The following is a 14,212-nucleotide window of genomic DNA, read 5'->3' as shown; positions in this document are numbered from 1 at the left end:
GCATACTTCCAAAGTAACATATTTTTAGCTGTTTGTACTCTAGTTTAGCTGTTAGCACAGTAGGGACACAATTGAAGGATATGTGCAGGAGCACCTGCTCCTTGATGAGTTGGCCTGCCTGTTGTGATAATCTTTGGAGATTCTCTTTGGTACTTCCAGAAATCCCTAGGTAATTCTCAGTGTTCCCCGAGCACATTTACTTACAAATTGTGAGAAAGTCTTTTTCTCCACAGCATAATTTTGTACCTCTTTTATAAGTTTCTTTATTTTTATTTAAACGAAGGAGCCCCACATATTTTAACTTTTCTTTGGAAGGGAATTGCTGTGAGTCTGATCATTTCACTTCCCCTTTTGTATCATTACTGTACTCCTTTTCCACATGTACAATATTTTTAAGATGCACAAACCAAAATATCCCTAGAAATGTGGTTTTATTATGTATCATGGCGGAACTAAACATAGAAATGGCCCTGTACTGAGTGGGATTGTGAGTCCATCTAACTCAGTATTGCTGACACTGGCTGGCAGCAGCAATCCAGAGATTCTTTACTTCTTCCAGAAGTACCAGGAGTTGAATTTGGGACCTTCTGTATACAAATAATGTGCAAATCATGGTTATCACCCCCAGGTTTTAGTATAGTAGCATAAATTTTTACACAAGTGTTATACTGTCGCAAATTCTATTTTCCTCTCCTATAACAGAACTTGCTTTTGCACATCAGCTGCTGCTGGGCTGTCATGATCATCACTAAGCTGTCCAACAGAACCCCATTGCCAATAGGGATGAGTGAGAATTTTGTTTCTGATTATTTTTATAAGAAAATATTAACATTCACTAATATCTTCATATTTCTGATAGAAAGCATTTCCGAATATTAAAAGAATGAATACAGGAAAAGCAGAAAATGAGATATTTGTGTGTCCAAATTCATGTCTCTTGAGTATTATGCATATAAGCCTTTGTCGCATTTAAGACCTTCTAAGGAGGCCTTTCTCTCTGTTCCTCCAGCTTCCCAGGCTTGTTTGGTGAGGACATGAAAGAGGACCTTCTCAGTAGCTGCTCTCAGGCTTTCTATAACCTGCATAATCATATTGTAAACTGCCCAGAGAGTAGTACTTGAAGCTGTGTGGGCCGTATATAAGGAGCAAACTTTTTGAATGCATTACTCCAAGAAGCCAGGTTGACCTCTTCCCTCTTGTCCTCCTTTCATCAGAAAGAGTTTCTTCAGGCAGACTTTCAAGCAATGGGGCAAAAGGTCTCAGGTATGCAATATTAATTGAATTTAAATATGTTTTTTAATTTTTTTCTCATTGTGTTTTAAATATCAATACGCATTTGTTTTTTATTATATTTTTGTGGCACTTTAAAAACTGATTACTGTTTGGTTTTAACTGTTGTGAGCTGCTAATGAATGAACAAATAAATAAATATCTGGCTTTAAATCCTTGCAATGGGTCCGAATTAAGATTGCCGGCTCTTTTGTTCAAGTCCTCAGGCCTTTAAAAATTGTGTTATTACCAGAATTTGGACAAATTCTTTTAAAGGTACAATTTACGTAGTGGATAGTGGAAGTTGTATTCCAAAAACAACTTTTCTAAACTGTGGTTATCAATGACGGATCCAGAGTGCATCTCCATGCAAAGCCTTTGCTGTGATATTGAGTGACAACTCTTTATTATGAGTCCTTTATTCAAGGACCTCCCACTGTTACTTTCACAAGATGATATGAGACTTAGTTGTGTTCCTGACCTCCCTCCATGCTCTCAGAAGTTTTGGGCTGCTGCCATGATCAAATAGGTATTCATAATGATGTCTGATGTCTTAATTAGTACTGTACATTGTTATGGGTTTCTTGTCAGATTTCTACACATACGGCTATTACTGCAGATTCCCCTGTTAAGCCATTTCCCTCCAGTCTTTGATGTACTTGAAAGGAAATAGAAGGTGGACCTAAGGTGAGGGGCCTAGTATAATGGTTCTAGTTCATAACACTACCACTCAGAAGACATGCTGCAGTGAACCAATGCTGGACTTGTTTGGTCCAGCATTCTGTTCAGAAAATGATCAAACTCTTGCATATGCGAATGCCACAAGAAGACCATGAATATAGCATCTCTTTTACCACATGCTCTTCAACAGCTGACATGCATTCCATGCTGCCATTTATACTTCGATAGCCTTCCTGACTGGCAGTCATTGATGGCCCTGACTTCCAAGAATTTATCCAGCTACCTTTTAAAGGCATCCAAGCTAGCAGCCATAACTATGCTTTGTGAGTTCCACAGTTGTGCTGTTTGAAGAAGTACTTTTTCAATCTGGCCTCAAACTCCCACTATTCACCCTCAGTGGATGACCCCAAATTCCAGTATCAGGAGAGAGCAAGAAAGTCTTCTTTCTTCCTACTTTCTCCACAAGATGCATAATTTTATATATCTCTGTTGTGTTTTCCCTCTCTTTATGGTGCCCTAAACCTTTTCTCATGGGGGATTGTCCCAGTCTCTTGATCATCTTGGTCGCCCTTTTCTATCTTGTGTAGCCAGTCGCTCTTTCCCTCTTTGACAGAATCTGGGTGGTAACAAAAAGCACAGATGAAGCAAGTGGGAAAACACGTGAGGATTAAAATGGAAGACAATATCATCTGGGCCTTCCATAAAATTCCATGAACAATGCTCGATGGTTGCATTAAGGAAGCCTTTTGGGAAGTACCAATAATCAAGGTGTCCGTCCGTCCATCTGTCCATCCAAAATATTTATACACAGTTTTTCTCCTCACAAGGACCCAAGGTGGCTTACAATATTAAAAAAATTAAAAAACTGGAAGGTGGTGGTGGGAAACAATAGCAGCTGCCTCCCTCTTAGGTAGCTAGTTACTCACAGAAAACCTGCCTTTAGCTGCTTGCAGAAGGACAGCAAAGGAAGGAATAGCATGGCTTCCCATGGGAGGGAGTTCCACAGCTTGGGAGCAGTAACAGAGAAGGACCTCTCTTGTGTCTTCACAAGCTGCACAGGTAAAGGTGGTGGGATGGAGACAAAGACCTTCCCTGATGATTTTAAAATACAGGCAGGCTCATAAAGGGAGATGCGATCTTTCAGACAGCTTGGACCCCAAGCTGTTTACATGCGGAAGGAGAAACAAAGTTCAACTTGAATCAAACAGAGGCACTGTGGAATTTTTGGACTGCTGCTACTTAATATTTTGACATGCTAATGTTCTCTCTTGGTTGTCTGTGAGAGCTGAAGCTGTACATCCACTGGGGATGTAAATTTTCCACATTGTCATGCATGAGAAATTGCCACTTTTTCCTCACCTCTTAAATGGAAGGATCTTTTGTCTTGAGTGAGAGTTTTTGGTTCCATGAGAACATTTTTTGTGTGAAATTATGTAAATGCATAGTAGCTACAGTTTTCTTCTGTGAACTTTTAAAAAATTAGAGGTATTGAATGAGTTGTTTGTATCTTTTTGATCAACCAACAAGTCCTTCTGTGGTCCTTGTGTGTGTACTTCACATCACAAAATTTTGTGTGAGTTGCTCTTACCTTGTTTTTGTGCTCAAGATAAGAAATCTTGTGGGTCAGCAGGTTATATGTCAAGACTGTTGTTTCATTGAGAACAGTAATTTAGACAGCATTCATCACATCCCTATCCTATATCAATGTTCAAGCAATAGGTTTGTAAATAAATGTAAATATTACAAAATGTCACTAAGCTTCCAGTGATGTAGTTTTCAGTTTAATGAAATATCCAGGTAAAAATGTTTCATTTCATAGCAAGTTGATAGAGTTGGCTGCACTGTGAAACACTCATTAAAACAGTTTTGCTGGGCAGTTTACAGGAAAGGTTGAGGTGAGTAATTTTTTTTCCTCCGCTCATCTAATTGCCACAAGATAATCAGAAAATTCTGGCTGCTTGCAGGAGCCTGGAGGGAAGAGAACAGGAACTCCCATAATGTTGTGAGATTGACTAAAAAGCAGAAATAACAATAAATCTAAGTTTTCTGAAGCTATTTTAAGTGGACACCTGCAAGTGTAAGGCATGAAGTATATGGATAAGGCTGTGCTCACAAAAGCATATAGAACACAGTATGTAGGCATCCTTCAGTCTCAAGAGACTATGGTAACATGCTCCGAATAGAGGTCTTGGAACAGTGTCTAGCGTGGCTGAGAAGGCCAATTTGAGAGTGACAATCCCTTCCACACCGAAGACAAATACAATCTGTCCCCTGTCCAACTCCCTGATTTTGCTGGTTTTGGGACTGCCTCTTTGCCTCGGCCTGCTGAACAAGTATCTCTTCAAATTGGGAGAGGCCATGCTGCACCGCCTGCCTCCAGTGCTCCAGAGAGCACACGCTCATTAGAAACCAGGTCAGAAAAGAAGAATAGGATAGTCTGGCATGACTGGGAAACACAGATGTCATATCTTTCTTTACCAGCATCAGATATATGTAAGTGAAAGTGCTGAATGCTGAGTTAGACCATTGGTCCATTTCACCAGATATTATGTGTGCCAACCAGAAGTTCATCTGTGAGGTCTTTCCTAGCCCAACTGTCTGGAAGCTGCCTTATACAAAGTCTGCTAACAGGCGCATCTAACTCATTGTTGTCCACACAGAATGGCAGTAGCTGTCTGAGAGAGTCAAGATTTCACGTTTCACAGGGACTGAGTCTGGCTCTTCTTGCATCCAAGGAGTATGCTATATCTTTAAGCTATGATCCCTCTCCAATTCATGAGGCAGGCCCAGGAAAGATGACATTTAGACACTGTAGGGAGACTTACCTGTGCAAACCAGATGTCTTGGGCAAAACAGACAAATGTTGCCCCTAACTAAGTTGAAATAAAGCCTGGTTGGTTTCCCACAGCTTGGAATTGTGCATCAACACCATGATTTTATGTTATGCAGCGGAAATCTTCCATCTGGGCAGCATTCAGGCTCTTGGGCCCATGACTTTTCTTTTAAATGTCAAAGATATAGCTGCTTTGTTACCAGTCCTGCCCACCACATCAGCCATTTTGTAAGAATGTAAACGGCAGTTTACCTCAACATTCCAAATGTCTCCACCCAAAATCCAGACAAACACTAGAGTTTTCAGCTAGTGTTTACTGCGTGCAGATAATCTGCTCTTCCAAAACGTCATGGTTTATCTGATCTGTCATGGCCAGTTACATCCTTTATGGGTTAGGCTAATTCCAACCTGTAGTTACCACATACGTTCTACACCTGCCTGTGGGCATCAGGAGAGAGGGACAACTAACTGAAACCACTGATCCTTCCCGCCTGTTTCTGGTCTCCCATTGAAGCAGCATTCTCCAGTCTCAGAGCACTGGCTGAAGTCTCAAAAAATTGTCTGGCTTCTTTGGATCACTGCACAGGGAGAAGAATTTTTAACTCAGGTAGTGCTGGAGCAGGAGAAAATTGGATTTGGTGCGAGAGTTGGCTTTAAAGCCTCAGCATTCATCTCCAAGCATTCCCAGCTGGCACCAGGGCTCCCCAAGCGCTCCACAAAGTTGTTCTTATGTGTGTTGTGCTTGAGCAGTGGTGGCAGAAGCCAAAAACATTGCAAACCAATGAGGGGGTGGGAGGGGACTGGCAGGAGAACGAGTGGGTGCATGCACTTCAGCCTACCTGTCAGTGAGGGCAAAACAGAGAGTGAACTAGTTGAGTGTCTTCGTTGTACGTAGCACATGCCCTTTTATCAGCTGCACAGATTTCAAGGAAAACCTACAAATCAAATGGTGGTGGGTCTTCTACAAGAAACAGGGCAGAGCCTGGGAGAATTCCCCATGTGTTAGGTGTACCGCTAGCAAGGCTGTGTGGTATGCGTCTGGTTTTCAGCCACTGCAGTGTCTGGGTACATTTTGCCACCCGAAGACTTACATAAAAAAGTTTTTCTTTCCTAACTCTGGGTTGCCATATTATCTGCTTAGCTAGGCATTACCCAGCTGCTGGGTTTATTGACCTGCATTCTCCTCCTCACCTCTTTCCACAATTAGGTGCCCCACGAGAAGTTCCTGCCTGCTCATAGATAAGGGAAAACAAATACACAGAATGCACCCCATGGGTGGAAAGGAAGGCTGAAATCCAGTAGAAGGTTGCAGCCAGAGTAGACCCATTGAAGCCCTGTGGGTTTGGCAAGTCAACTTCTCTGTAAGTTCCATTGATTTCATCGAACTACTGTACTCTAGTTGTGACTTATCATTGGATTTCAGCCACAGCCTTGTAATCTGGTAGGAAAAGAAGCTAGGACAAGAACGCAGGTGTGAAGGGATGATAAACAGTTTTATAGCATTTGACAATTTTGGTGTAAGTAGCTTTTTCAAAGCTCTTAAAATTCACTGGAAGAAGACAAGAAGAAGAAGACAAAAACATTGTGGTACCTTAAAGACTGACTGCTGTATTTTCATGTGAACTTTTGCAGACATGTCCACTTCTTCAGACATAAGAATGGGATTCTTAAGGGTGTGTGAAGAAGTGGACTTGTCTACAAAATCTTGTATTAAAATATAGCAGTTAGTCTTCAAGGTGCCACAACATTTTTGTCTTCTTTATTTTTATTTTGTTTATGAAGTCTGAAGTTTTATTATTATACAGTCATAGACCGAAAATTCAAAGATAAAAAACACTGTTTTGTTTGTGCCTGATATGCTCGCGCAGACTAACACCATTATCTCTTCTAAAGGGAAAAGGAGCATGCCTTGAGAAATTCATACATTACCAAGGTTTCCAAGCCATTTTGTGCACACAAAAATATGCACAGATGTTGAAAAGTCAACAGCCACTGATACGGCCCACCATATCATTGAGGGAACGGCAGAGAGGGAATTGCCAGAATTGCTAGTTGAGCCTTTATGTGCAGAAGAAATTTTAAGAAATGCAGACAGAATGCTTTAATCAGTAGGAAAGGCTGCATAAGTTAAGTAAAAAAAATGTAAATGGATATGCACATTAAGAAAATGTGTGAAAGAAAATACAGGATATAAAAGCAAAGTCCATTTGTGTATGCAAGGGCAGTCACAGTAGTTTTGCACTGATTTTCACAACCAAGGCATGAATAGGCACGTGAAGGACGGCCTGCTGGAGGGGGACAAAGACTTGACAATTGCTCTTGTAGACCGCACTTCCTCCACCAGATTTTGGCCGAAATCTTAACTGAGCTGAGATGAAAATTAGGAAGAAAAATGCATCCATCAAAGCATTTGAAGAAACACATGGAAAGTAGCAGGTATTCTCCTACAACTGGAACTCTGAGAAAGTCAGTGAAAACAAAACTGTGAGCGTGATGCATCTCAGGCTGCCACCCACCCACCCTGAGTGCCCCATAATCCCCCCAAAGAATCCCCGATCAGGTCATTCCTTTTTGATAATTTTCTTTAATTTATAAAGGGGGCTTTGTCTAAAAAGGCTATTCCTTTTGACCAGTATGTGTTGCCTACTTAGTGGTAATTGCTGCTATCTCTTCCTCTTTCTGCTAAGTGCTAGATATCCAGGGCCAGTTACACTGTGCTTGTAATGATTTATTCATGCTGTGCTTCACTTTCGTATTACAGCATAGGGTTATTGATTACTCACCATGGAGACGAGGGAGAAGAATCCATGTTCATTCTAAAGGGAGAAATTAAAGAAATGACTGGTGTAGGCAAGCAATAGTTAAGACTGCTTCCATGCAAAAGTTATGTACTTCTTCGCGAAGGCTTTCACGGCCGGGATCTAATGGTTGTTGTGGGTTTTTCGGGCTCTTTGACCATGTTCTGAAGGTTGTTCTTCCTGATGTTTCACCAGTCTCTGTGGCCGGCATCTTCAGAGGACAGAGTGCTGTTCTCTGAAGATGCCGGGCACAGTGGAGAAACAGCCTTCAGAACACGGCTAAAGAGCCCGAAAAACCCACAACAACCCCCTAAAATAATGTTATTTAAGGGCTCTGGGTTGCCTCAGGTGCCATGATACTCTACCTTCTTCTATGGCAGCATGCTGCATTTATTTTATTTTTTTTAAATCATTCTCGGGCTGTGCCCACTGTTGCTTATGTAGCAATAATGGTACCACCCACATGAGTGAAGTCTGGGAGAATCTCGGGGTTTGCAAAAATAAAAAATTCAAGGGGGACGAGGGTCCCCTTAGTGAAGACTGAGCATGATCAGTCATCAGAACATGTGGGGAAAAGAACAGAAAACTAGGTGGGAAGGAGAATGAAGGAGAGCATCCAGCTGAGCAGGAGTGGACATCATGAGACTTGTGGTGCCACAAGAGTATTGTTTGCTGCCCTCGAGGCCACTCCAGGACTCCCTAAACTTAATAATGCATATTTTGGAGAGAAGGCTGAAAATGGCTTATGTCCACTCCTGGAAATTTTCTGTGTCTTGGGGGCAGCTCTTAAACTGGAAAAAGAAAAAAAAGAGTGCCTGTTTTAGTTGGCCAGATAGCTCAGTGAGTTAGGTTACCTGGCTGCAGAGCCAGATGCTGGGAGTTCAATTCCCCACTGTGTACTCCAGAAGAGCTGGCCTGTGTGGCCTTGGGCAAGCTGTGCTGTCCCAGGATGCCCCCACCCCAGAAGAAGGGAATGGGAAACCACTTCTGAATATTCTCTGCCTAGAAAACACTGGAAAGGTTTGCCATGAGTCAGAACTGACTTGATGGTACACGGTTATTATTATTACAATTTTTATTTTTATGTACCTTATTTATTTTACTTTAGTAATAATAATAATAATAATAATAATAATAATAATAATAATAATAATAATAATAATAATAATAATAATAATAATAATAATTATTATTATTATTATTATTATTATTATTATTATTATTATTATTATTATTATTATTATTATTATTACCGTAGACTTTCTCTCTTTTTTTCCAGTGGTGCCTTGCTTAACGATTACCTCGTTAAACGATGAAACCGCTATACAATGACTGTTGTGATTGCTTTTGTGATTGCAGAACATTGTTTTAATAGGCAAAATCCGCTTTGCGATGATCGGTTCCCTGCTTTGGGAACCGATTCTTCACATTACGACATTTTTTAAACAGCTGATCGGTGGCTTCAAAATGGCCGCCCGCTGTGTAAAATGGCTCCCCGCTGTGTTTTTGGACAGATTCCTTGCTATACAGGCACCAAAAATGGCTGCCCCTATGGAGGATCTTCTCTGGACGGTGAGTTTTTTAGCCCATTGGAATGCATTGAATGGGTTTTCAATGCGTTTCAATGGGATTTTTTATTTTGCTTCACGAGGATTTTGCTCTACAGCGATTTTGCTGGAGCGGATTATCCTCGTTAAGCGAGGCATCACTGTATTTACATTTTTAACAGCTGTAAACACCCATTTCTAGGCCTGGCACATCCCAGGACGAGGACTGAGAACAGTTCCTTATCATCTTCCCTGAGATTGTCCACCCTTAAAATAGAAGTACACTCCACACTGCAATATTTTGCTGCAGATCCTATGTATAAAAATCGTGTTTTTTCCCACATGTACAGTATATCTATTTTGTCAGAATCAGGATAAATCCACTCTTCTGATTTAGGCCATGCTTTGTTGAGTTTGTAAAGCCTCTGTTTGACAAATGAAAACAAACAAACAACCGCTTTACATAAACACAGTCATCTGGCCATATTCAATACTAGACTTGGGTGCTGGCCTCCCAGCACCCAAATAAGGGCTTACAGATCAGGACCTGACCTGCCTCGTGTCGTCTTTGAGGCTCTCCAGCCTGATCCTTCACTCTGACCATCTCAGTATTTGTGTGTTTGTGGATCTCAGTAGGGGAAAATAATACTTTCAAAAAATGGGCGCATGCAAATGTGATGGCTATGACTTGAGCTGGGGCAGAGTGGGGTGGGTGGGTTACACAGTGTGTTCAGAATTATTTCTGGTAGAATTATTTTTCTGCTTCCAGTCCAGAGAACACATAAAACCCCAGAAGCAGCAGACAGCTACTGTGAACATTTGTAAGGACACCATCACACTGACAAGAAAAGAGAAAGATGAGCAAAGACATATCCTAATGCCTTAAAGTGACATTCAGGCATAATAGGGGTTCAGCTGTCAAACTCCTTTTTCTCCACCACCACTTTTTCTGATACTGTGCAAATTTTTCCCCTTTTCTCATGTGACACGTTTTTTAAAAAAACTGTTTATATTTTTAATGCTGGATTGAAAGTGAGCGATCTGCGTTCACCACCGGGCCACACAAGGAGCCCTGATTGACTCTGTATTTGCCCATTTGTCCAAAGAAAAGAGCACATCCCTATCCAGGTTGTGCAAAACATGGCGTGGTACATGAATACAGCAGAGATTGCCACCTGGATCCCAAGCACGGATGGGTGGTAAGAGCCCTGTGGGAAATGCGAGAGGCAGGGTGGAGAAATTCAGTGCGGTCTGGGTCAGCCCAAACTCATTATAGTGCAACTAAGTGTGAGACCGGGGGCAAGAGAAAGGAGACTCTCGCTGGAGTGCCGTCCTTTCCACACACCATTGAGAGAGAAAGCCAGACCTCGCCCACTTCAGCTCCCCACAGAAGAGAGCAACGGGGTACTGACACCCAGGACTTGGAGAGGGAGTTGCGCGGGTTAACGGTAGCCATTCAAACAGAGGATTTGGCGGGAAAAGGAAAAGCAAAGAGGGTGGAGATTGAGGTGGGAACAGCAGAAATAAAGGGGAGAGAAAGCCCTTTGCCGCCAGGTTGGGAATGGGTTTGTTTACAAGACCCATGGACTGGAGAATGGGAGTGGCTGTGGGTTCCCAAGGAAGAAGCTGACTACCGGCGCTGGAGAGAGATTCCCCCTAGACCATCCTACTGGGGTGAGGCCGAGGCCCGAGAGTGGCGGAGGAGATTGAGGGAGGAAAAGGAGAAGATGGAAAGAGAGAAAAGGGAAAGATTGGCATGGAGGGTAGAGGAGATGAGGAGGAGAGGGTACCAGGAGGACCCTCGGAAACCTTTTTCCCAACAAGAGATGGCGGGTGGATCGACCCCGCAGAGGACGAGGCCGTTCCCCTATTGGAAAGAGAGGTCAGAGAGGCTTTGAAAGATGACGTGATGACTCGGTGGCCGGGACTGTGGAACAACAATGAAACCCATCCTTTTTTGAATGACACTTGGGTACCCTTGTCTGACCTGTTGGCAGCAAGTGACAAGTTATGGAACAATTGTTTGGACACTGATTTCTTGTTGAATACTCCAATAAACCTTTCGCCTGGTTCAAAGTTGAAAAAGGCGCCTGGTTTTGTTGTGGAGACCGAAGACTTAAAATTTGAACCATCAAACTAAGTGGTTCAGAGCAAGACGTAAAATGATGTATACAGTATCTAACCATGCCTCATGTGGAATCACTCGTTCGTTCGTTCGTTCGTTCGTTCGTTCGTTCGTTCGTTTATTTATTTATTTATTTATTTATTTATTTATTTATTCATTTATTCATTCATTTATTCATTTATTCATTCATTCCCAGCCCATCTGGCCTAAAAGTCCACTCTAGGCAGCCTCCAATGAATATAAACAATAAAATAATACAAAGAATTACATAAATCATATTATAACATACACCATACAAAATAGAATAAAAAATAAATAAAGGGAGAACAAAGAGAAAAATCAAGTGTTAGCTGGAGGGAAGGCCTGAATGTATAACACAGCTGGCAATCCACCATAGGTGGAAAAAGGTGGTGCGGACTATCGACGCCACCTGTGTTTCCATGGTGAGCATCGGGTCCAGATGTACCCCCAGGCTGCGGACCCCACTCTTCACGTCCAGAGCCATTTATTTATTTATTTATTTATTTATTTATTTATTTATTTATTTATTTATTTATTTATTTATTTATCCATCTATCTATCCATCTATCCATCTATCCATCCATCCATCCATCCATCCATCCATCCATCCATCCATCCATCCATCCTGCCCAAGTAGTAGCGAAGGTATTACTCTGGGTGGCAAACAGAGCAAAACATAACAATAATAAAAAACTATAAAAACATCGGGAAAGAAAAATCCCAAGTTCGAGGACCATGATAAACATGAAGCTATGGGAATGGTGATCCAAAAAAAAAAAAAAAAAAAAAGCATTAATGGCAGGCAGGCCAAGAGGAGCGGGGCTTTCCTCTGAGGCTGCATGGCATCCTCCGGCCTCTCTTTCCTGTTGTTTATGTGAAAAAGAATAAAGAGGAGGAGGAAGAGAAGAAAAAGGAAAGGAAAGGAAGAGGAAACTCCTGCAGTGATTCTTGAGAGTCATAATCTTTCTGCCCATTAGGCTCTATAAAGGGCACCTTGTAAAGAACAAACTACAAAGGTCTCTCATGGTTTTTACCAGACTTGCAGTAGCCATTATCTGGTGAAGACCTTAGTAGCCATTTTCTGCATTTTTTTTAAGTTGCATTATAAAGTGAGGGACTTCCATGGTTGTAGCAGATTGCCTTGATTTTGCCTGGACTTGTATGGGGTTGTAAGGCTCATGCTGCTGAAAGCATAGATTACTCCAGAGGTTCCAAAAGCCATCCAGCTATCCTCTCACATTAACGTGCCATTAAATATTTCTTTCTGTGTACACACATCTTGCTGCTTCTCCCTTATCTGAGGCGCCTTGCTGCCTACTTTCTCTGTTCTAGTGCTTTGTTAAAACATGCTTGGCATTCATCCCAGTTAATTTTTAAAAAGCTGATTTCAGAACGTTGGGAGACAGGTGATGCTTCAAGTCAAGGATGATTCGCTCTTGATTTTCAATAACTTCTTAACAGTGCACCAAATTGTCTTATGCCCGGTTTTCGTTGCACTTTGCTCTGCTTTGTACTTGCCAGATAGTACCTTTTCAGCTGGAAACTGCTGTGCAATGTCAAATCCAATACCATTTCTTAGTAAAGATAAAGGTAAATGTCAAATTGCGCTTGTCACCATGGTTTGACACCTGTCTCTATCTCTGCAAGGAAAGTGCCAGTCATCTTTGCCCCTCTCTGGTTATTTTCTTGGAAGGTGTTAACACCAACCAACCATTTCCTTCTGTACATGACCTGATTCTGTGAAGCTCTGATGTGCGCTCTTTCTCTCTGTGCGTTTGTGTGTGTGTTGTAACAGGAATGCTATTGCACTGTGCCAAGTAAAGAGATGACCTGTTATCTGGACCTCTTTACCTAACAGAGATGTTTTCTTAAATGATGTCTAGGAGATAACTTGTTGAATGAGCATTGTTTTGAGTCTGTAGGTACAGTGGTGCCTCCCTTAACAAGCGCCTCGTTTAACGACGAATCAGCATAGCAACGGATTTTTTGCGAGCGTTTTTGCGATTGCATAACGATGTTTTTAATGGTAAAACATTGCTTTGTGATGATTGGTAAGCTGTTTCACTTACCGATTTTCGCATAGCAATGTTTTAAAAACAGCTGATCCACTGTTCCAAAATGGCTGCTGGAAAAAAAGGGCCACCTGCAGTGTTTTTCGCGCCGTTTCCTCGCATACTGGGCAGTGAAAATGGCGGCCGTATGGAGGATTTTCGCAGAATGGTGAGTTTTAAGCCCATAGGAATGCATTAAACGGGGTTTAATGCATTCCTATGGGCTTTTTCTTTTCACATAGCGACGGATCTGGATAGCGACGATTTTTGCGGAACGGATTATCGTCGCTATGCGGGGCACCACTGTATTACCAAAGGCATGGGAATTTTGGATTTTTTGGATTACAGATCTCATAATTCTCCATTTTGGGAGTTCCACCTGATAAACTCACGCCTACAAACACCTAAATGTGGCTCACCTGGAGAAATTAGCTAACTAGGAAAGCTTCATGGCCTAATAAAGGCCTGGCTTGGTCATAACTGTAGCGAACAGCCCTGCCCTCACCTGTCCATCACAGCTGAGCAGTGAAGAAGGAGCCAATGAGTGGACGGAAGGCAGTGCCAAGAGGGGAGGGGTTTGGATATAAAGGCTGGTCTATGGAGTATGAGGAAAATTCAGTGAGTGAGAAGAGTTTGTGTGAGTGAAAGATTCTGGTAGTGAGAGATTGCGTGAAACTTAAGAGTGAACTAAGGGTGATTGAGAGATCTGTGAGAACGCTGAATGGTACAGAGAGTGGATAGAGCTTTAAAGTTAAAGTAGTACTGATTCAGTTTCAAGTGATTAGCAACCTGTGATTTACCTACTGTATATTAATCAGATGTTACCCTCCCTGATCAAATAAATAAGTTTGCATTCTTAAATAAAGGAGTCTGTTCAAAGGTAAGAT

The 14,212-nt window shown here is 41.8% G+C and overlaps 1 long non-coding RNA gene across 1 annotated transcript in view; it reads left to right on the top strand.

Annotated features, from left to right (window-relative positions):
* Window positions 1–2,902: 2,902 nt before the first annotated feature.
* The window catches only part of LOC140707695 (uncharacterized), a 61,290-nt gene continuing 49,980 nt past the window's right edge, over window positions 2,903–14,212 (top strand). Inside the window, exon 1 of the long non-coding RNA XR_012087879.2 lies at window positions 2,903–3,009. This is a non-coding gene — a long non-coding RNA (uncharacterized LOC140707695). The remainder of the gene's footprint in view (window positions 3,010–14,212) is intronic.

This window comes from Pogona vitticeps, chromosome 5 (genome assembly GCF_051106095.1).
Source record: "Pogona vitticeps strain Pit_001003342236 chromosome 5, PviZW2.1, whole genome shotgun sequence".
Lineage (NCBI taxonomy): Eukaryota > Metazoa > Chordata > Lepidosauria > Squamata > Agamidae > Pogona > Pogona vitticeps.
This window is presented reverse-complemented; position numbering and strand designations above follow the sequence as displayed.